This window comes from Microtus oregoni, unplaced genomic scaffold (genome assembly GCF_018167655.1).
Source record: "Microtus oregoni isolate MIOR12 unplaced genomic scaffold, Mior012 000025F_ref0000491, whole genome shotgun sequence".
Taxonomy (NCBI): Eukaryota; Metazoa; Chordata; class Mammalia; order Rodentia; family Cricetidae; genus Microtus; species Microtus oregoni.
The window spans coordinates 24,474,523-24,495,400 of record NW_024543084.1 but is presented as its reverse complement, the minus strand read 5'-3'; the positions used below and the strand labels follow the sequence as shown (position 1 = coordinate 24,495,400).

Sequence of the window (20,878 nt, the reverse complement as noted above, 5' to 3'; positions counted from 1 at the left end):
AAGGCCAGCCTGGGCTACAGTGTGAGACCCTGTATCAAAATTAAAAATAAAAATGGTTGGGGAATATAATATAGCTCATAGCTCAATGGGAAAAAACTTGCCTAACATGTACAATACCCTGAGTCCCACCACCAGAACCACAAAAACAAATGAAAGATATCAAGGGAGAAGCCAGACATGGTAGCACACACCTGTGATCCCAGCATTGGAAATGCTGAGGTAGGAGGACAAGTTCAAGGCTAGCCAGGCCTACATGGTGGAAACCTTGTCAGAAAGGAAAGAAGGAAAGGAGGAAGCGGGAAAGTGAGAAGCGGAAGGGAGGAGAAAGAGAGACAGAAGTGGGGACTTAAACACAAGGATCTAAGAACCAGTATGACAGAGTAGCTCATTATCTGACTGGATCCTCTCTCTGCAAGTTTGTTTGTTCGTGTGTGTGTTTGTTATAAGACAGGGTATCAAGTAGCCCAGGCTGGCCTCCAGCTAGGTACATAGTTGAGGCTGACCTTAAGTTCCTGACCCTCCTTCCTCACCCTCCCAATGCTGAGATGCTCAGTGCTGGGCCATAGGCAGGCAGCACCATGCCCAGCTGTTTTCCAATGTTTTGAAACACAGTGGGCCAAGCTGACCTTGAACTTCTGGCCAGCATTGGAGTCACAGGCGCTTGTCCCCTTTGCCTGAGTTGCTGTCACAAACAGTCACAGCAGAGCTGATGTGGGACTGTGGAGAAGAGCCTTCTGTTTAGCTGTGAGGCCTGGTGGGATCAGGACCCTCTGGAGGCTCTGAGGATAATCTGCCCCGGGCCTAGTGGCTGCCAACGGCCCTGAAGGTTTTGGCTTGTGGTCCCATCACTCCAGGAGCTACTCCTTCATATCCTGCTGGCCCTCTCCCTAACAGCTCTCTCTACGCCATCTTTCCTCCTCATAAGGATGCCAAGTGTCAGTGTCTGTACATCCCTGGCATCACTTCTGAGACAGGGTTTCAATAGATAGCCCAGGGATCCTCTAGTCTCCTCAGCCTCACAAGTGCTGTCTCACAGACCCTCACTGGGCTCACAGTGAAAGCTTAATACCCGACAACGAGACAACAAAACAATGGACCACAGTACAAGCTGTGTATTCTTCTCCTCTGCTCTCTTCACAGAGCATATCCTGGGATGTGAGCATGTTTGCAAGATGGTTACAGCAAAAGGTGCCTCAGCAAGAAAACAGATGTCCAACAGGCACATTTAAAAATAGCACAGTGACCCAGGAGGATCAACAGGGGACAGCATTCTACTTCTCCAGCCCTGTTACGAGCTCCTATTCTATATAACTTTCTTTTCATACCACAGAATACTTTTTCCTTTTATCTATCTACCTACCGACTTACCTATCTACTTATTTTTGAGACTGGATCTCCCCCCCCGCCCCCCAAAACAGGATTTCTCTGTGTAGCTCTGGATCTCCTGGAACTCCCTCTGTAAATCAGGCTGGCCTCAAATGCAGGGATCCCCTACTTCCTGAGTGCTGGGATGAAAGGTGGGTGTTTTTCTCTTCTACTCTTTTTTTTCCCGGTTTTTCGAGACAGGGTTTCTCTGTAGCTTTGGAGCCTGTCCTGAACTAGCTCTTGTAGACCAGGCTGACCTCGAACTCACAGAGATCCGCCTGCCTCTGCCTCCTGAGTGCTGGGATTAAGGGCGTGCGTGACCAGCACCTGGTTGTTTTTGTTTTGTTTTGTTTCAGGCAGGATCTTACTATTTAGCACAGGCCAGCCTGGAATGCTCTAGTCTTCTGCCACAGCATTCTGGGATTACCAGAATGCTGCACCACCACTGCCAGAGAATCTTACTTTTCAGTCATTATATTTTAAAATTAAAAATGCGTTTCTGGGGCTGGAGAGCTGCTCAGTGTTTCAGAGGACTGGCTGTTCTTTTTTTAGAGGACCCAGCACCCACATGGTACTCACAAAGATCTGACTCTAGCTCCAGGAAATCTGCTGCGCTCTTCTGGCCTCTACTGTCACTGGGCACGCATGTGGTGCACAGACAAACATGCAGGAAAACCCATAAAATAAAATTAAAAAAAAAAACAAAACCTCGGGGCTGGCTCAGCAGTTAGGAGCATTGCCTGCTCTTCCAAAGGTCCTGAATTTGATTCCCGGCAACCACATGGTGGCTCACAACCATCTGTAATGAGGTCTGGTGCCTTCTTCTGGCCTGCAGGCATACAAACAGACAGAATATTGTATACAAAATATATAAATAAATATTTTTTTAAAAAAAACCTTTCCACTGTATTTCTGACTCTGGGAGATGGCTCAGTCGGCACCTATTGTGAAAGCAGGACAGGGGTTCTAGGTGTGTGAGAGGGCTCATCGGATAAAAGGGGTTTGGTGCCAATCCTGATTCTGAGTTTCATCTCCAGAGCCCACATGGTAGGTAGAAAGAACCAAGTTCACAAATCCTCTGATCTCCATCAACACCTGCTCCTTGTCACATGCACCCCACTCACACTTCTACCCCAATTCTCCACAAATAAAGAAATATAATTTAAAACTTTTCAAAGAGGACCTGAGTTCAAATCCCAAGCACCCACATGAAAATACTGGCATGGCCTTGTATGTATTATTAACTTGAATGTTGGGTCAGAAAAACAGGAAAATTCCAGGAGCTTACTGGCCACTTAACTAGCCTAGTCAAAATGGCCAGCTTCTGGTTTAGTGAGAGACCATGTCGCAGGGGAATAAAGTGGAGCACAACAGAAGAAGACACACAACATCTGCTCCATATATACACACAGGTGTGCAGACACACAGGGACAACTACCACCACCACCACACAAACACAAACACAGTTCTGGCGCTGGGGAGATGGCTCAGCAGAGAAAAGGCTTGTACACAAGGCTGAGACCCCGAGAAGCTGCAATACACCGAGGACCCTTTGGAGACAGGTGTGATGGTAAATGTGCACCTGTAATCTCAGTGGTGACATGGGAAGTGCAGACAAGAGAGTTCCTGAAATTGACCAAGGGCCAGTTAGCCTTGCGTACACAGCTGAGAACAGGGGCCCTGAGGAGGAACACTCCAGGTTGTCCTCTGATCTCCAGACATACACCATGACCTGTACACATGCACAGAAAAGATAAAGAAAAAAATAACTGGACAAAATGAATGTTTTTGTGCGGTTCTGAGATGGAATCATGACTTCCCAGTGTCAGGCAGGTGTCCTAAACCTATGCCATGACCCTTGCCAAAAGTGAAATGGCTATTTTCCCTTTATTCTTTCTTCCCCAATATAATATTCTTATTAATAATTTGGGAATCTCAACCGGGTGATGGTGGCGCACGCCTTTAATCCCAGCACTTGGGAGGCAGAGGCAGGCGGATCTCTGTGAGTTCGAGACCAGCCTGGTCTACAGAGCTAGTTTCAGGACAGGAACCAAAGCCACAGAGAAACCCTGTCTCAAAAGACCAAAATAAATAAATAAATAGATAATAATAATAATAATAATTTGGGAATCTCATACAACACACCTCGATCACATTTGCTTCCCATTCCTCTCAGGTCCACCCTCCCCACCAAAACTAAAAATACCCCCAAGGGCTGGAGAGATGGCTCAGTGGTTAAGAGTACTGACTGCTCTTCCAGAAAACCCAAGTTCAATTCCCAGAACCCACATGGCGGCTCACAACTGTCTAACTTCAGTTCCAGGGAACCTGACACCCACGACAAAACGCCAATGCACATAAAATAAAAATAAATAAATTGAAAAAAATACCACCTCAAACCAAGTCCAATTTGTGGCTCAGTCTGGTGTTGAATCCACAGTCATCCTCCTGTTCAGCACTAAAGTGCTAGGATTACAGGCCTGAAGCACCACACCTGGCCACAAATGAAGTTTTACAATTAATGCATTTGTTTATTCATTTAAGAAGGTTTGGGGCTGGAGAGATGGCTCAGTGGTTAAGAGCATTGCCTGCTCTTCCAAAGGTCCTGAGTTCAATTCCTGGCAACCACATGGTGGCTCACAACCATCTGTAATGAGGTCTGGTGCCCTCTTCTGGCCTGCAGACATACACACAGACAGAATATTGTATACACAATAAATAAATAAATATTAAAAAAATTTAAAAAAAAAAGTTTATTTACTTTTTTGCCAGGCGGTAGTGGCACACACCTTTAATCCCAGTACTCAGGAGGCAGAGGCAGGTGGATTTCTGTGAGTTTGAGGCCAGCTTGGTCTACAGAGTTCCTGAACAGCTACACAGAGAAACCCTGTCTTGAAGAAAAAAAGAAAAGAAAAAGTTTATTTATTTTTATTTTATGTATGTGGGTGTTTGCCTGCAGGTATGTCTGTGTACCCATTGTGTACAGAGACTGCAGCGGGCAGGAGAGGACAATGGATTCCCCTGGAGCTGGAGCTGGCTGAGTGCTGGCAATCTGGTCTTCTGAAAATGCAGTCAGTGCTCTTAACTGCTGAGCCATCTCTTTCTATCCCTTATCTATCTACTTGTGAGACAGAGTCTCACTGTGTTGCCATGGCTGGACTAGAACTCTATATATATCAGGCTGGCCTCAAACTCAGACAGATCTGCCTGCCTCTGCTATCTGCCTGCCTCTGCTACGCCTGGCTTATTGATTTATTTTGAGACAGCCTGAGACAGAGTCTCACGTAGCTTAGGATGGTCTCAAACTAACTGTGTAGCTGAAATTGGCCTTAATGCCTGACTCCTCCTGCCTCAACCTGCCCAGCTCTGGGTTAATACTACCTACTACTACCTCTGGGCATGTACTACCTACCATACCTCACCAGAGGCAGTTTTCAAAATAACCTCCCTTTTTAATACTTATTTTCATCTTTTAAAAAAATTTATATACATGCAAGTGTACAGGTACCTGAGGAGGCCAGAAGAAGACAGGAAATCCTCTGGAACTGGAGTCACAGATAGCTGTGAGCTTCCATTCAGGTGATGGGAGCTTAAACTCGGGTCCTCTGCAAGAACTGCCAGGTCTCTTAACTACCTCGCCAGCTTTCTAGCACTCTGAAAAATGCATTCATTCATTCATTTATTTATTTATTTGGTATTTCAAGACAGGGTTTCTCTGTAACTTTGGTGCCTGTCCTGGAACTAGCTCATGTAGACCAGGATGGCCTCAAACTCACAAAGGTCCACCTGCCTCTGAAAAATGCATTTTTTTAAAACACCATTTATAGCCAGGTGTGGTGGCGCACACCTTTAATCCAGCACTTAGGAGGCAGAGGCAGGCGGATCTCTGTGAACTCTATGCCAGCCTGGTCTACAGAGAAAGTTCCAGAACATCCAGGGTTATGTTTTTATTTATGTTTCACAAATAAATAGACAGATAAATAAATAACAGATGGGTCTGGGAGCACAGCTCTCTGGCAAAACACTTGCCTAGCAGCCATGAACCACTGGCCTTCATTTCAACACCAGAGCAACAGGTGACTAGTTCTTCCTGTGTGTGTGTGAGTGCGTGTGTATGAACATGTGCAGGAGTATGCATGTATGTGTGGCGTTTGTGTGCATGCATGTGTGTACGTGTCTGTATGTACACACAAGCATGCATTTACATATGTATGTCCTTGTCAGGTGCCTCCCTGGAATGGTACTCTTAATAACTGAGCTAGCCCTCTAGACCAGTGGTTCTCAACCTGTGGGTCTCGACCCCCTTAGGAGGTTCAATATCAGATATTTACATTATGAGCCATAACAATAGCAAAATTATATTCATGAAGCAGCAATGAAGTAATTTTATGGTTGGGGTATTATTTTGAAAACTGTGTCTTGGCTGGGCGGTGGTAGCGCATGCCTTTAATCCCAGCACTTGGGAGGCAGAGGCAGGCGGATCTCTGTGAGTTCGAAGCCAGCCTGATCTACAGAGCAGCCCTGTCTTGAAAAACAAAAAGAAAGGTAGAAAGGAGAGAAAGAGAGAGAGAAAGAAAAAGAAAACTGTGTCTCTCTGTGTCTCTGACTAGATAGCACGTGCCTGGTACCTCACGACATGAGGAACTGTATTAAAGGTCCCAGCGTTAGGAAGGTTGAGAACCACTGCTCTAGCCTTGTTTCTCTTATTGGCTTACGGCTTGACATATCAAGCTAGGCCTGCAGATCGGCCAGCCCCAGGGACTCACTGGTCTCCACCTTCCTGCCCGGGTTTCATACTTTTCTCATACAGGTTCTAGGACTCAGGTTCTCATGTTTGTACAAGACCAGTCAGCTATCATCTCTGCCTCAAACTGTTTTTTGGGGGGTGCCTTATCACAAAATATCAAGACCCAATTTGGGATGCCATTTGGGGTCAGAGATTCCATCCTCCAAGTTAATCTCAAACAACCATTCCATGACGGCAGGTCTCATCTTGTGTTCTCTCCAAGGTTTCTTCTTGGACCTGCAGAGAGGGACTGGGATAGGTCCTTCCACCTCACTATGGAGAGGAACAGAAGTTCATTGTAAGGGCTGCTTCCTGAGCCAGGACATCCAAGGGGAAAGATCAAAGGCTCTCCTGCACCACTGCTAACCGGCCACAGGGCCAGGAGAGCCCTTAAAACAATCCTGTCTGAGCAGGCTACTGGAGGAAACAGGCCTTCCACTTCTTCCCCAAGAGAATAAAGCTAGTTAGTTTGTAGTTTCCTTGACCTGGCCCTGGCAGTTGCGCCTAAACATGAAGACGGGGGCTCTCTGAGGGGCTGCACATGGGAAGCAGGGTGCTGACCCATCCATACTCATTCCCTACTGACCCCATGCAGCATGAGCCTATGCAGAACCCACAGTCAGCTATAATCTTGTTATTTGATAGCTGTTTTTTGCTTTGCTTGACACAGGGTCTCAAGTAACCCAAGTGGATCTTGAACTTGCTGTGTAGCTGAAGATGACCTTGAACTCCTAATACTTCTGTCTCCACCTCCTAAATGCTGAGGTGGTGGTTATGGGTACCAAACAGGCACTTCTGGGGTTTTCTGGCTGTTTGGTGTTATTGAGACAAGGTCTTACTATGTTCTACAGGGTCTTGCTAAGTATCTCACGCTGACCTTGAACTCACTACCCTCCAGACTCAGCCTCCCTGGAACTAGGGCCACAGGTATGCACAGAATGACTGACAATCTAATTTATTGGAAACAGAGTCTCACTATGTAGCCCTGGCTATTCTGAAACTCACTGTGTAGACCAGGCTGGCCTCAAACTCACAAAGATCCACCTGCCCCGGCCTTCCAAGAACTAGAATTAAGTATACCATTGCTAGCATGTACTGATTTTGTAACTACATTTTACACTTACCTTATCAAATTTTAATTTTATATGCACAGTCTATATATGTGTGTATAAAAGAATGAGCTGGGTAGTGGTGGTGTGCACCTTTAATCTCAGCATTCAGGAGGCAGAGGTAGACGATTCTCTGTGAGTTTAGGACAGTCTGGTCTACAGAGTGAATTTCAGGACAGGCGAAGATACACAAAGAAACCCTGTCTCAAAAAAAAAAAAAAAAGAAAGAAAGAAAGAAGAAAGAAAAAAAGAAAGAAAGGAAGGAAGAAAGAAAGAAGAATGTGCACATAGAGGCTGAACAGATGGTTCTGCAGGTAAGAGCTCTTGCTGGCAGGCAAGCATGAAGACCCAAGTTCAAATCCCCAGCACCCATGTAAAAAGTCAGGCATGAGTGCTGGAGCAAAACCAGACATCCTCCCCTGGCCTCTGTGTGTTCATGTGCATCTACACACATGTGCACATATACACCACACTCATACACAAAAAGAACATTTGTATACACACATATGCATGTAAATACAGTCTCATATACATGTGTACACACCACACACATATTCTTATTATAATTTTTTTGCAAAGCTGAGGGTAAAACCCAAGGCCTTGAAAATACTACAGAAGTATTCTACTACTGAGCTGCACCCCATGACCTTGCTTAAAACTGAATGGGAAGTCCCAAAGGCTACAGTTTCCACAGGAGAAGCTGAAGGTGACATGACCAGGAGGGACATTCTGGCAGTATCCTCTGTGAAAGGGGAGAGCACCGAGAGTGACAGCACAGGGTCAGTCTTACAAGAAAAAAAGACCGTCATTGATTTTCCACCATCCTCCTTCTATGCTGCACACATATAAACTGGACTCAGGAGAACTACAAAACTTCCAGAAAAATCTTTCTTCCCCAACCCAGCTTTTTCACTGGAAGCTTTATACAGTTGAAACACTATCCCTCCCAACTCTGAGAAGTATTTCCTTACTGCTTAGCAGTCAAGGAGCTTGGGCAGGTCACGAAGAGGGCCTGGTCTGACCACAACCAGCAGCACCCCAGATGTTCAACACCTCCACACCCGCCAAGACCTGGGGACACACGCTCGCTCAGGCAGCCACCTAGGGGCTGTGTCTTCCAACTAAGCATTTCCGGATCCAATCAGTCACGACTTGGGAGAAATGCCTGGGAATGGGTGGAGTGAGTACGGTAGGGGTTCCCCTCCTCCACCAGCCCCAGAGAGATAAACATAAGCAACCAGCCACTGACCGGAATGGGCTTGAAGAGTAAGCTCAGAGCCTGATCAGCATTCTAGGGCTTCAGATCTGTGGCTGGTAAAATGGGGTCAAAAAATAAACAAACAAACAAAAAGAATTATAAATCCCAGCACTCAGGAGGCAGAGGCAGGCGGATCTCTGTGAGTTCGAGGCCAGCCTGAGCTAGTTCCAGGACAGGCTCGAAAGCCACAGAGAAACCCTGTCTCGAAAAACCAAAAAAAAAAAAAAAATTATATATATATATATATATATATATATATATATATATATATTGTGTGTGTGTGTGTGTGTCTGTGCGCGCGCGCGTGCATGCACACACCATAGAGCCCACGTAGAGGTCAGAGGACTTTTGGAAGTTAGTTCTCTCATCAGTTGGACCCTGGGGTTAGAACCTGCTGACCCGTTTCACCTCAAGCACTCTTCATAAGAGTTCAAGGACAGTCTGCGCCACAGAGCAAGTGTGGACTTGACCCCGAAAGTAAGTAATCAATAAATACAACAATAAAATGAAAAAGTAGGAAAAAAAAAAAAAACACTGTTAAAACAACAAGGGGCCAAGTGCGGTGGCATAAACCTTTAATCCTAGTACTTGGAAGGCGGAGGCAGAGAGATCTGAGTTCGAGACCAGCCTGGTCTACACAGTGAAACCCTGCCTCCAAAAATAAATCACCAACACGCGCACAACTACACAGGAAAAAAAAGCAATTTTTTTTAAACTACAAGGGAAAAGTTAGGTGGGTTTTGCTTTGGGAATGAAGCGATGGTTGAACGACGGGGACCGGGAAAAGCACCAGGTGCACGTGTGCAGCAGAGGGCAACCGCAGCCGAATGGCACCCGAAGCTTCCACCGGATTCCGAGGAGGGACAGAGAGGGACAGACGGACAGGGAAGATCGGTGAGGGGATGGGTCACCGAGGCACGGGAGTGGGGTGCGCGATGCCACCTCGGCCTCCGCGGGGCTGTCACCCGCAGGGCAGGTCGGTGTGAGATCAGGGTTCGGCCTGGCCGTAAGGACCCCAGGACGCGCGCCCCGAAGTGAGAGGGGATCTGTCACCTCGGCGCTCGCGACACTGCTGTCACAACGGAACGACCCGTGCCGCGCTTCCCCCCCGGCCCGAGCCGCGCGGACCCAGCCACCCCGCGGCGCCTGCGCTCCTGGAGCTGCACTCACCTGCCCGGACGCGTCGCCTCCGCCGCCGCCGCCACAGCCGCCTCAGCCGCCGCAGCCCCTCCTCGCGGGGCCCGAAGCTCGCGGCCCGGGCGGGGCCCAGGCAGTGCCGCCATTGGCCAGGTTCTGACCAGTCAGCGCCGGAGACGGCGAGAATTGGGAAGCGCGACGCGGACGGACATTGTTTCTGACCAATCGGTGGTGGAGGGGGCGAAGCTCCATGGAGGGGCGGCTCTGGTTCTCCGAGCGGTCGGCACCGGGTCCGAGCAGGGAAGCTGGGCGGGGAGGCGTGCAAGAACCCGCGGAAAACAGACAGAACGCTCGACCAATTGCCGGGGGCGTGGGCGGAGCTACGGAGAGAGGCGGTGCTTGTTCTGAGTTCGCTGCTCAGAGAGACAGAAGCAAGGATTGGAGCCCGGAGAAAACGGGCAGAGCTCTCGACCAATAACTGAAGGGAAGAGGCGGGACCTAGAGACGCGCGAGGTTGGAAGCCAAGCACCACCAAACGGGCAGCGCTCTCGGCCAATCTCTGAAAAGCAAAGTCGGGACTGGTGTAAGCTGGTGCCCGGAGAGGGCGAGGCTGGACGAACGGAGAGTGTAGCCGGGAGGGAGACGACGATTGGGTTCTAAAGACGTACACTTCCCGTAACCAATCGCAGCAGCCGTGGGCGGTGCAGCCTCCGGGAGACCCGGCGCGCCAAGCGCAGACCGTAGCTATTCGTTCTGCCCGGGTTGGTCTCCTAGCAGGTGCTGTCTCCTCGGGTTTCTGCACAGCGCAGAGGCGTTACTCCTCTCTGAACTTAGACCTGTCCTTGACAGCTGAAGGACGTTTGGTTAATTCTCAACCCTTCCCTCCCCTACTGCTCCCCTGGACAAGACACAAAGGTTAGAAACGCCAGATCACTCAGCCTCCCTCTGCAACTCGAGCTCGTGTGCAAACGTGAAAATCAAAAGTGGAATCGTGCTGACGGTATCTGTCTGATTTTCTGAAGTTGACGTCCCTGGGTTCAATCTTTATCCTTCACAAGTTCTTAAGACTTCCCTGTGGGACCTGACCCTGCTAAGCCATAAGTGAATTAGCCCAACAATACACAATCACGAGTCAAATGGAACACAGAAACTAATACAGAGAGGTCAAGTTCTTTGTACAGCACTTTAGCTATTCAATTTGTGTTTGTTTGTTTTTTTTTTTCCCAAGGCAGGGTTTCTCTGTAGCTTTGGAGCCTGTCTTGGAGCTAGCTCTTTTTTTTTTTTAATTTATTTATTTTTACAGTATTCTGTCTGCATGTATGCCTGCAGGCCAGAAGAGGGTACCAGATTTCCTTAAAGATGGTTGTGAGCCACCATGTGGTTGCTGGGAATTGAACTCAGGACCTCTGGAAGAACAAGCAGTGCTTTTAACCTCTGAGCACATCTCTCCAGCCCCTGGAGCTAGCTCTTGTAGACGAGGCTGGCCTCGAACTCACAGAGATCTGCCTGCCTCTGCCTCCGGAGTGTTAGGGTTTTTTTTGGGGGGGGGGTTCGAGACAGGGTTTCTCTCCTGTCCTGGAACTAGCTCTCGTAGACCAGGCTGGTCTTGAACTCACAGAGATCCACCTGCCTCTGCCTCCCAAGTGCTGGGATTAAAGGCGTGCGCCACCACCGCCCGGCAGGAGTGTTCGGGTTAAAGGCCTGCGCCACCACCGCCCGGTTCTAGCTATTCAACTTGTATGTAAAACTCTGAACTCCTTGAAAAGGGAGTAAGGAAATGGGGAACAGAGAAATCTGAGTTACTGTGCTCAAGCCTTGGGGAGAACAATTCTGAGACTCAGTCCTGTTCCCTCCTACCCTGTATAGAAGCAGAACAAAGAAGTCACCCAAATAGCTCAGTGGGTATATGTTAAGACCCACCTAAATTATTGCCAAATTAAAGCAAGCAACTAACTAAAGGAAAATTCGTGCGTGTGTGTGTGTGTGTGTGTGTGTACTTGGGCTGTCTCTTCTGAAGGTGGGGTTCAAGTGATCAACATTGGACATGGGGAAGATAAGGTTTTTATAGCTCAGGGGTAGGGGCTTTCCAAATGGGGAATTTGGCAGGCAAATGGGTGGGGGTGGGGCTGAACAGAAGCCTTTCAAGGTAGTTATAATGACCTAATGAAACAAAGACGTATGGTTGTGAAGTGGTCACAAGGTGACCATGGCAAGAAACATAGCAAGGTGGTTATAACAAGGTGGGGATTTGTTGTTTTTATTTATTTTTATTTTTTTATTTTTGAGTGGGGGGCGTTGAGACAGGGTTTTTCTATAGCTTTTTGGAGACTGTCCTGGAACTCACTCTGTAGACCAGACTGTCCCCGAACTCACAGAGATCCGCCTGTCTCTGGGCTCCTGAATGCTGGGATTAAAAGGCGTGTGCCACCACCGCCCAGCAAGCTGGTCATATAACAAGGTGGATAGACCAACTTCTTGAAACAGAGGCATGGTTGCTATTTCCTGGAACAGTCAGTACAAAACCATTTGTAGTTAAGGTTACAGGTGGGCCATAGGGCAATCTTTGAGAAACAAATTTAATCATAAACAGGAATAAGCCTAGTTGTTTTTACTGTCTGATGACTTTGAACCCCAAGATGGAGGCAGGCTGGTTCTTCATAAGGCACTGGTCTGGCCACCAGGCCTAAGGACCCTCATGATGGAGAGAGAGATCAGAATCTCAGAAGTCGTCTTTCGACCTCCACACACCTGTGCAATGGCCTGTACACGCCCAAGGCCCTGCTTCTTGGTGAAGCAGAGGATCATGGGGAGGCTTTGAAGGTGCTCACAGCTGAGGGATGTACACCACCCTATGTTCCTTGTCCCCAGGACATTCTCTTCTCTGACTTCCTGGCTTTCTTTTTTCTCGAGACAGGGTTTTTTTGTATAGCTCTGGCTGTCCTGGAATGCACTCTGTAGACCAGGCTGGCCTTGAACTCAGAGATCCAGCTGCCTTTGCCTCCCAGAGAGCTGGGATTAAAGACGTGTGCCACCACTGCCCAGCTCCAAAGATGAACTCTTATTTACTATAGTTTTGGGCAGAGCAATTTCAGACGATCTTGTGAGGAATTCGGGTTAAGCTTAATATTAAGACTCAGATTTCAGGGCTGGAGAGATGGCTCAGTGGTTAAGAGCACAGACTGCTCTTCCAGAGGACCCGGGTTCAATTCCCAGCACCCACATGGCAGCTCACAACTGTCTGAAGATCAGTTCCAGGGGATCTGACACTTCACACCAATGCACATAAAATAAAGTTAAATAAACCATTATATATATATATATATATATACATATATATAGACTCAGATTTCAGAGTTGCGTAAAGCCCCCAATCTTCCTCCCCAAAGTTCAAATAGACAACTCATATTGCAGAAGCCATTATCTCCCTGCCACTGTGGGACTCTCCACGGATTCATTCACTGCAGCCTTCCCAGTAGAAAAGAAGACATTCTAAAGAGACACTCGTGGGGCTGGAGAGATGGCTTGGTGGCTAAGAGCACTGCCTGCTCTTGTAGAGGACCTGAGTTCACTTCCCAGCACCACATAGTGTTGGGTCCATGGGGGTCACGCAAAGATGGGGACACACCACCAAAGTTTATAAACCAGAAGCAAACTTTATTCCAGGAAAAAATAAAAAATTAGAAAATAAATCTGCATGGCACAAAAAGCTTATCAGCTAGCTGAGACCACAGCCAGAGATGGATTTATGAGGCTGTGGCAAAGGCCGGTTTTTGAACTCCTCCTTTTATAGCAAGCATTAGGCAATAACAAAAGAATTTTTACAACCTCAAGGTAAAACTCAGATACAAACTGCCCTTCTTTTGTTATTTTCATTAACAGGATTTTTCTCAGTTAAAGCAGTGTTTGTATTCAGTCCGTTGTCTCTCCCTGGCAGTGTTTACCTAGGTTCTGCTCCCCTGACACAGCAAGTTTTAAATGACAGGGAAGGATATGGGAAATGCACAACCAAAGTCAGAGGTCACATCCATCCCATTGTTCGGTTGAAAATGTCACCCCCCCAAAAAAAAAAGAAAATGTCACCCCAGTCCCTAACATCCTTACACCCAAAGAGTCTGGAATGTTTGGGTTAAAGCTTCACCTTAGCCGCTGGCATCCATATATCCAAAAAGTCTGGAATGTTTGGGTGGAAACTTCCATTCCAAGTCCCCTACTCAGTCTCGCAAACAGAGCTATGGGCTTTATAGTGGAGTAACCCACTGTTAATTAATCCTTTTTTTTGCTGTTTTGTTGGGGGGTTTTTTGTTGTTGTTTTTCGAGACAGGGTTTCTCTGTATCTTTGGAGCCTGTCCTGGCACTAGCTCTTGTAGACCAGGCTGGCCTCAAACTCACAGAGATTCACCTGCCTCTGCCTCCCGAGTGCTGGGATTAAAGGCGCGCGTCACCACCGCCCGGCCAGTTAATTAATCCTTAAGCCACTGAGAAAGCTGCTGCCAGTCTGCTCTCATTCTCCTAGACTTTTTATATTTTTATTTCTGGAATATATGTATATATATATATATATATATATATATAGCTTTTGGAGCCTGTCCTGGAACTAGCTAGCTCTTGTAGACCAGGCTAGTCTCGAACTCACAGAGATCCGCCTGCCTCTGCCTCCCGAGTGCTGGGATTAAAGGCGTGCGCCACCACCGCCCAGCTAGGAATCCCGTTTCTTGCTGTACACTGGTTGTACCCTTGCTCTCTGCCTCTCCCTGAATCCAGACTGGGCTGATAGCCAGCAAGTCCCAGACATCCTCCTGTTTCTGCCCACTTGGTCCAGCTTTGGGATGACAAGCTGGTGTGGCCATGCCCAACTCTTTTACGTGGGTGCTGGGGATGGGGATTCCGAACCTTGTGCTTGCGTAGCAGAGCAAGCATTCTCATAGCCACGAAACCATCTGTGTCTGCCACACTCTTTGATGTAACGGTGTCACTATATAGCCCTGGCTGTCCTGGAGCTCATCATGTAGACCAGGTTTGCCAGAAATTCAGAGATCCACCTGCCTCTGCCTCTCCAGTGCTGGGATTTAAAGGCCTATACCACCATGCCATGTCTGCCATGTTTAATTTTTAATAAAGGATCTTATATAGCCTACACTGTACTCAGACTTGTTTTGTAGCCAAGGATGTCCTTGAACTCCTAGTGAGTGCTGGGATGTCAAGTGTGTGCCACCGCACCTGGTTAGTGAGATGCTGGGAGGGAGCCCAGGACCTCAGGCACGCTAGGCAAAGCCCCAGCCTGAGACCTAGTTGGGTCTTTAATTGAATGGCTCAGCCTGCCTTGTTAGAACCACCAGAGCCCAGGTTCCAGCCGTAACAGCTCTAGCAATAATAGAGTTAAATGGCCCCACAAAGGGGCTGGTGTCCCCATCCAGAGAACAGAGAACCAGGCTTTGATGCGATGCAGGGAGGAAGGAGGGACGGTGGAGGGAGGTAAGCTCCTGGAAGGCCTCAAGGTTCCCTACCAACAATGCCAACTGAGGCAAGGGTCAGGCAGTGGTCCAGCACTGAGCTGCCTCTGCCAATGGTGCCAGAGGCACTGGCTGGGTCTGGGTTTGGCAGCAGCAGCAGCAGCTGACACTCCATTGTGGCCCTATGGTGGAGAGCACTTGGCAGGGATCACAGCCTCTCTGAATGCTTGGCCTCAGGCAAGACTGTCTCTACTGCTTGCTTCCTCTCCTCTGGGAATCCCAGGGCTGTCTTCAGGGCCAAAGATCAACTAAAGCCAAAAGTCACCTGACCAAGATTAGGGAAAGCAAGGGTAGTTAAGTGGTGGGGCAGGAGGGCAATCCAGGGCCTCAAAGCCATGTGGGCCTCTGGAATGAATTAAGTCTCTGTCTCATCTGGAAAATGGGGCTCATGGTCCTGGAGTCTCAGAGATTTGTAAACAATGAAAAGTCATTAACAACAGAGCAAGGTGGGGAACCCTGGGATCCTAGCCCTGGGGAGGCAGAGGCAGGAGGATCAGTAGTTTAAGGCTATTCTCTCCTATGTGAGAGACTGTCTAAAAAAAAAAATTACACAGAGAAACCCTGACTCAAAAAACCACCACCACCACCACCACCACCACCACCACCACCCAACAACAACAAGGCTAAGTAGTTGAGAGCACGTACAGCTCTTCCAAAGGACCCGAGTTCAGTTCCAAGCACCCACATCAGGTGGCTCACACGTGACTGTATCTCCAGCTACAGAGGATGCCTTTGACCTCCACAGGTATTTGCACACACATATGCACAAAATTAAAAATCATAAAAATACTGCTTTAAGAATCAAAACAAAAATAACTGGGCATGGCCGGGCGGTGGTGGCGCATGCCTTTAATCCCAGCACTTGGGAGGCAGAGGCAGGCGGATCTCTGTGAGTTCGAGACCAGCCTGGTCTACAGAGCGAGTTCCAGGACAGGCTCCAAAGCCACAGAGAAACCCTGTCTCGAAAAACCAAAAAAAATAAAAAAATAAAAAAAATAACTGGGCATGATGACACACACATTTAAACCAGGGCTTAGTATTAGGAATATTTCCTAACGTAAGCTCCCTGCTGACACAAAAATTCCCAATCAAGCCAAATTAAGAAATATCCAGGTTTAATGGGAGTTCTGTACTCTCAGGTGGACTCATGGGGGAAACCAGGAAGCCTCGAAAAAAGCGACCCCCAGGAGGAAGAAAGGGAGACCAAGTGTTCCTCTTTGGGGGGGGGGGGGGATCACTTAAATACCCTAGCGGGGCCTGCTGGGATTTGGAGTCCAGACCAGGCCTGGGGGCTGGGATAGATGCAAGGGACTGGGGCCTATGCTCCCAACTTGACATTCCAGACTCTTTGGATATAGGGATGACAGAAAATTAGAATGGTAATTATGACAAACATTTAGGCTCTCTTTGGGAAAAAAGAGCGTAGACTCAAATCTGGCTACTTCCTGCGGGCACGGGGTGGCATGGGGAAGGGGAGAGCCAGGTGTTCACGTTTAGTGAGGTGTGGCTGGAAAGGCATCCCATGAACTGTCATCCCGGAGAAGGTAGGCAGCTGTTCCTTGGGGGTGATGAGAAGGTAGGTGGCTAGGAAAAAAAATTGTTATTGCTAAAGATGAGTGTGCCAGGATGAGGAGCAAGTAGGCCCTTCATTGCGGCATCCTGGAAAACCGGAGGATGGAAGGTCCTGACTGCTGGACAGACCAAGTGTCTTGAGTAGGTGCCCACTTGAGCCTGGAGAGATGGTACCAGCATGGGTGTCCCAAGAGCTTGGCAGCCGAGGGTGTGGTGAGGATTACCATGTGAGGTCCTGTCCATCGAGGTTTGAGAGACCTAGGAGTTAACTGTTTGAGGAGTGCTCTCTCCCCTGGGGAGAGCAGGGCAGGTTTAGGGGCACTAGGGTCCACTGGTGTGGGGGCAGGGAGACAACTGTCAGTGTGTGAATGGAGAAGGGACTTTAAAAGGGAGAGGGAGGGTAGGTACCCCGCCAGTGGAGGAATTTGGACTGGGAGGTGATGATTAAGGAGAAAGGGCTCAGGCCTGTAGGGGAACATGGGGTGGGGGTGGCCCTGAGGCGAGGGCCAAGATAACCTGAATTCAGTGGAGAGCTTGGTTAGTTGTTTGATGAGTCCAATTGTCCAGGAGATGTTGAGAGCTTCTGACATGAGCTCCATGACCCTGAGCTACGGCATCTGCTGTTTCCCTGGAGACTGGAAACGCTTCTATCCATCCTGTACAAGTGTCCACAAGTGTTAAGAGATAACAGAGTTTTTTATGAGTAGGCATATGGGTGAAATTAACCTGCCAATTTTTGTCCGGTTGGTGTCCACGAAGCTGGTGTATGTGGAGAGCTCCTTGTGGGTTGGCCTGGGCACACGGCTGGCAGGAGGATTGAACCTGTAAAATAGAATCTTGGAGATGGGTGGGGTTAAAAGGGGGCTCCAAGAAGCAGAACGAAGATTTGGGGAAGCGGCTAAAGATATTTCCCCCAAGTAAATGTGCTGGGCAAGCCGGTATCACTAAGAAAGAATGAGAACAAAATGTCCTGCAAGATAGTAGGGCAGTGGCAAAGTTTTAAGTGGGGAGGAATGGGTCCCGTCTACCCCCATAGCTGAAATTGGTGAGGGAAACTTAAGGCCCGAGTGAGAATAAAAGTAATGGACTTACCTGCCACTTGTAGTATGACCCTAGTCTGGGCAGCGTCAATCCTCTGCAAGGCTGAGACGTTTGAAGGCTGGCACAGTTTCGCTTGCCGATGGTGATGAGGCCAGACCTCCATGGCTTGGCATAGAGGACAAGTCCGCATGGGGGCACTGTGATTTCCAGTGTCCAGGTTGCTGGCAGATAGGGCACAACCTCGGAGCAGGTGTAGTGCAATATTGTGCCACTTTAGCCCACACTTGATAGAGCCCTGTGATTGGCTTCTATTGTCCCCCTTCCAGCTGCTAAGGCCTGGGCCTGTAGATTGTTGTAGCTTTGTCTGTCTGGAAGACTCATCTGATTCCTCTCAGGCATTAAAAACTTCAAAGGCCATTTTCACCAATTCCCGTAGAGGAGTTTGGGGACCATCCTCAACTTTTTTTTTTTTTTTAAAAACTCTTTCCTAATATCTGGTACTGACTGAGGAAGCAGAATGATTAGTAGAAAAGGAACCTAGCTGCTTTTCTACCTAAGAGATTTGGAAGAGAAAAGGGAGCATGGGAGGAGCTAGCCCAGTGAGCAGAGTGGGTCCTGGAGTGGAGCGGTGAGGTAGGAGAGGGGGTGAAGGTGGAAGTTGACCTTGAACCTCCGACTTGAGAAAGGGAGAGGAAAGAATGTTGCTCCACAGGAGGGGGTTGGGAAGTGTGGGCTTGAGGGAGTGGGGAAGGGGCCAGTGCCTCTAGTGCTGTGAGACACTGGCTACTAAGGGGAGGTGGGGGGGGGGGGCGAGAGCGCAGAGACCAAAAACCATGGGCATATATATGTAAGCTCTGTTTATTTGTATCAGACAGGCTCAATTTTAAAAGATTTTCGTAAGAGGCTTACAGGGGCAACAGCAGACATGGCTTTGAACTGTAAGTGCCCATTTTAGAGTCTATGCCCAACCACGTGGCCTAAGTTCATTTCAGAGCATCCTCCAAAATGGCTCTTAGGTCCCAAAAGGGGCCACGGAGATTGGATGCCCAGTGTCCCGATACAAACAAGGCAGGTGAATTTCTTTGAGTTTGGGTTATCATGGTCAACACAGCAATTCCCAGGCCAATCAGGGCTACATGGTAAGACTCTGCCTCAATAAACAAAGAATGAAAGAGCTGGAGAGATGGCTCAGCGGTTAAGCTGTTCTGGAGGTCCTGAGTTCAATTCCCAGCAACCACATGGTGGCTCATAACCACCCATGAGATCTGGTGCCCTCTTCTGGCCTACAGGCAGGATACTGCATAATAATTTTTTTTTTTTTTTTTTTGGTTTTTCAAGACAGGGTTTCTCTGTGGTTTTTGGAGCCTGTCCTAGAACTAGCTCTAGTAGACCAGGCTGACCTCAAACTCACAGAGATCCGCCTGCCTCTAATAAATAATTTTTTTGAATGAAATAAATAAAATAAAATGAAGCCACAAAAAAAGGCGACGCTATTCCGTTCCCTGAACCCTAGGTGGATCCCTGGTTGCAGGCATCCTGAACACAGTCAAAGTGACTTTGAATCCAGACTGAAATAGGAGTGGTTTCCCTCATCCTACGACTCCCAGAGAAATCAGTCTACTTATCCAGGAACACACAGCAGTAAACGGCAGAACAGACAGACAGACACACACAAGCTTTTACAGTAGATTCTCCCTCGGCTCATTTCTCCAATGCTATCAAAGGCTAAAGAGTAGAAGGGACCATCCTCACAGGAGTCACTGGGAGCTAAGACTGAGGCAGGGGAGGTGATAGGCCTGAGGTGGCCCAGTGCAGATGGGAACAATGAGATGGGGAGGGGGTGTCTTCAGTCCTTAGTGAGGCCTCACCAGGCCTAGAGTCCCTCAGGGCAAGTGCCCCATGGAGCTGAGGGCAGATTCCTGCCTTCCACTGTACTGAAAGTGTGAGGCTGGGGTTATTCAAGTGACACTCAGTGGAGACAAAGGCAGAGACACGTGTGAGGTCATAAGCAAGGTGGCCTCTGCTCCTTGGAGCTGACCAATGAGATGATGCCCTCTTCTGGCCTCCATGTCTCCTGACGCATGTACACATAAATATAACTATTAAAACAACAATGGGAGAAGGCTGGAGTAGCTGGAAAATAAGCAAGAAGCTGTGGGGAAAATGGCAGGAGGTGGGTGGGGTTTGTGGGGTGCAAAGGGAAGCCAAGGGTGGACAAGAATCACAGGGCCAGCCCTCAGGTGTCTGCCCATGGTCACACACGTCACCGACCCAGACACTAAGTCATTCAATCTAGGCAGTTTGAGACTAAGACCCTTCACCTACATCCTGGCAGGTCCCCCGAGTGTGGAGTAGGGCGGGGCAACCTAGTCCAAGGTTCATGTCTGCCTTTGAGCTGGCAGGGCCTCTCCCTGTCCAGTGGGGGAGGCTTGGAGATTTGGGTGGCTGAGTTAGGATACTGCCCCCCAACACATGAAAGCAGCCAGCAGCAATGGCTGGTTCCCATGGAAACCAAGAGCTTCTGGGAAAGGCACACAGGTCCAGAGCTATGAGAGGGGGAAGGGAAGCCTATGAATATGGGAGGAGGTTCTGAGGCCACTCTAAACCCCATGGGCCACACAGGTTCAGGAGCAACTTGGTGACCATGCTGCAAATTCTATTTGTGATTTCAGTTGCCTAGGGACTTGCAGAATGTTGGGGAGGTTGAGATGGTAACAAACAGTGTGTATCTCACGTATGGGGAAACAGACTCAGAGAGAAGTGGGGGGCCTACAACATTCAGTGAGGGATGGCAGGGTGGGGTGACAGTGTGTGGAAACAGACTACCTGCTCAGAGCCACAGAGCCCAACGGGGGCTGTGCTGTCTTTGCACCCCCAGCACAGGTCAAGTGACGCGGATCCCAGTCTCAGTGGCCTATGTAATACAGGCTATGACCCAAACCCCTCTAGTGCCCGCAGCAACCTCAAATGCCCATGGCCTGTTCTCCCTGAAGCCATAGTCACAGCTGCGAGGAGATCCTCTATGCCGGTGTCGGCAGCTGCAGCATCAGGGACCCAGGCAGACTCCAATGGATGAGTCCAAAAGCCCTGAGTGTGCCAG

At 48.6% G+C, this 20,878-nt stretch overlaps 1 protein-coding gene across 2 annotated transcripts in view; it reads right to left on the bottom strand.

Moving 5' to 3' along the window:
- Positions 1-9,814, bottom strand: part of Slc25a42 (solute carrier family 25 member 42) — a 29,474-nt gene extending 19,660 nt beyond the window's left edge. Inside the window, exon 1 of one of the 2 annotated variants that reach the window (XM_041674960.1) lies at positions 9,689-9,814. The gene's annotated coding sequence lies outside the window, so the exon portion shown is untranslated. Of the gene's footprint in view, positions 1-2,073; positions 2,126-9,688 lie in introns of those variants that run through there. The other variant, XM_041674961.1, reaches the window with a different exon arrangement.
- Positions 9,815-20,878: the final 11,064 nt, after the last annotated feature.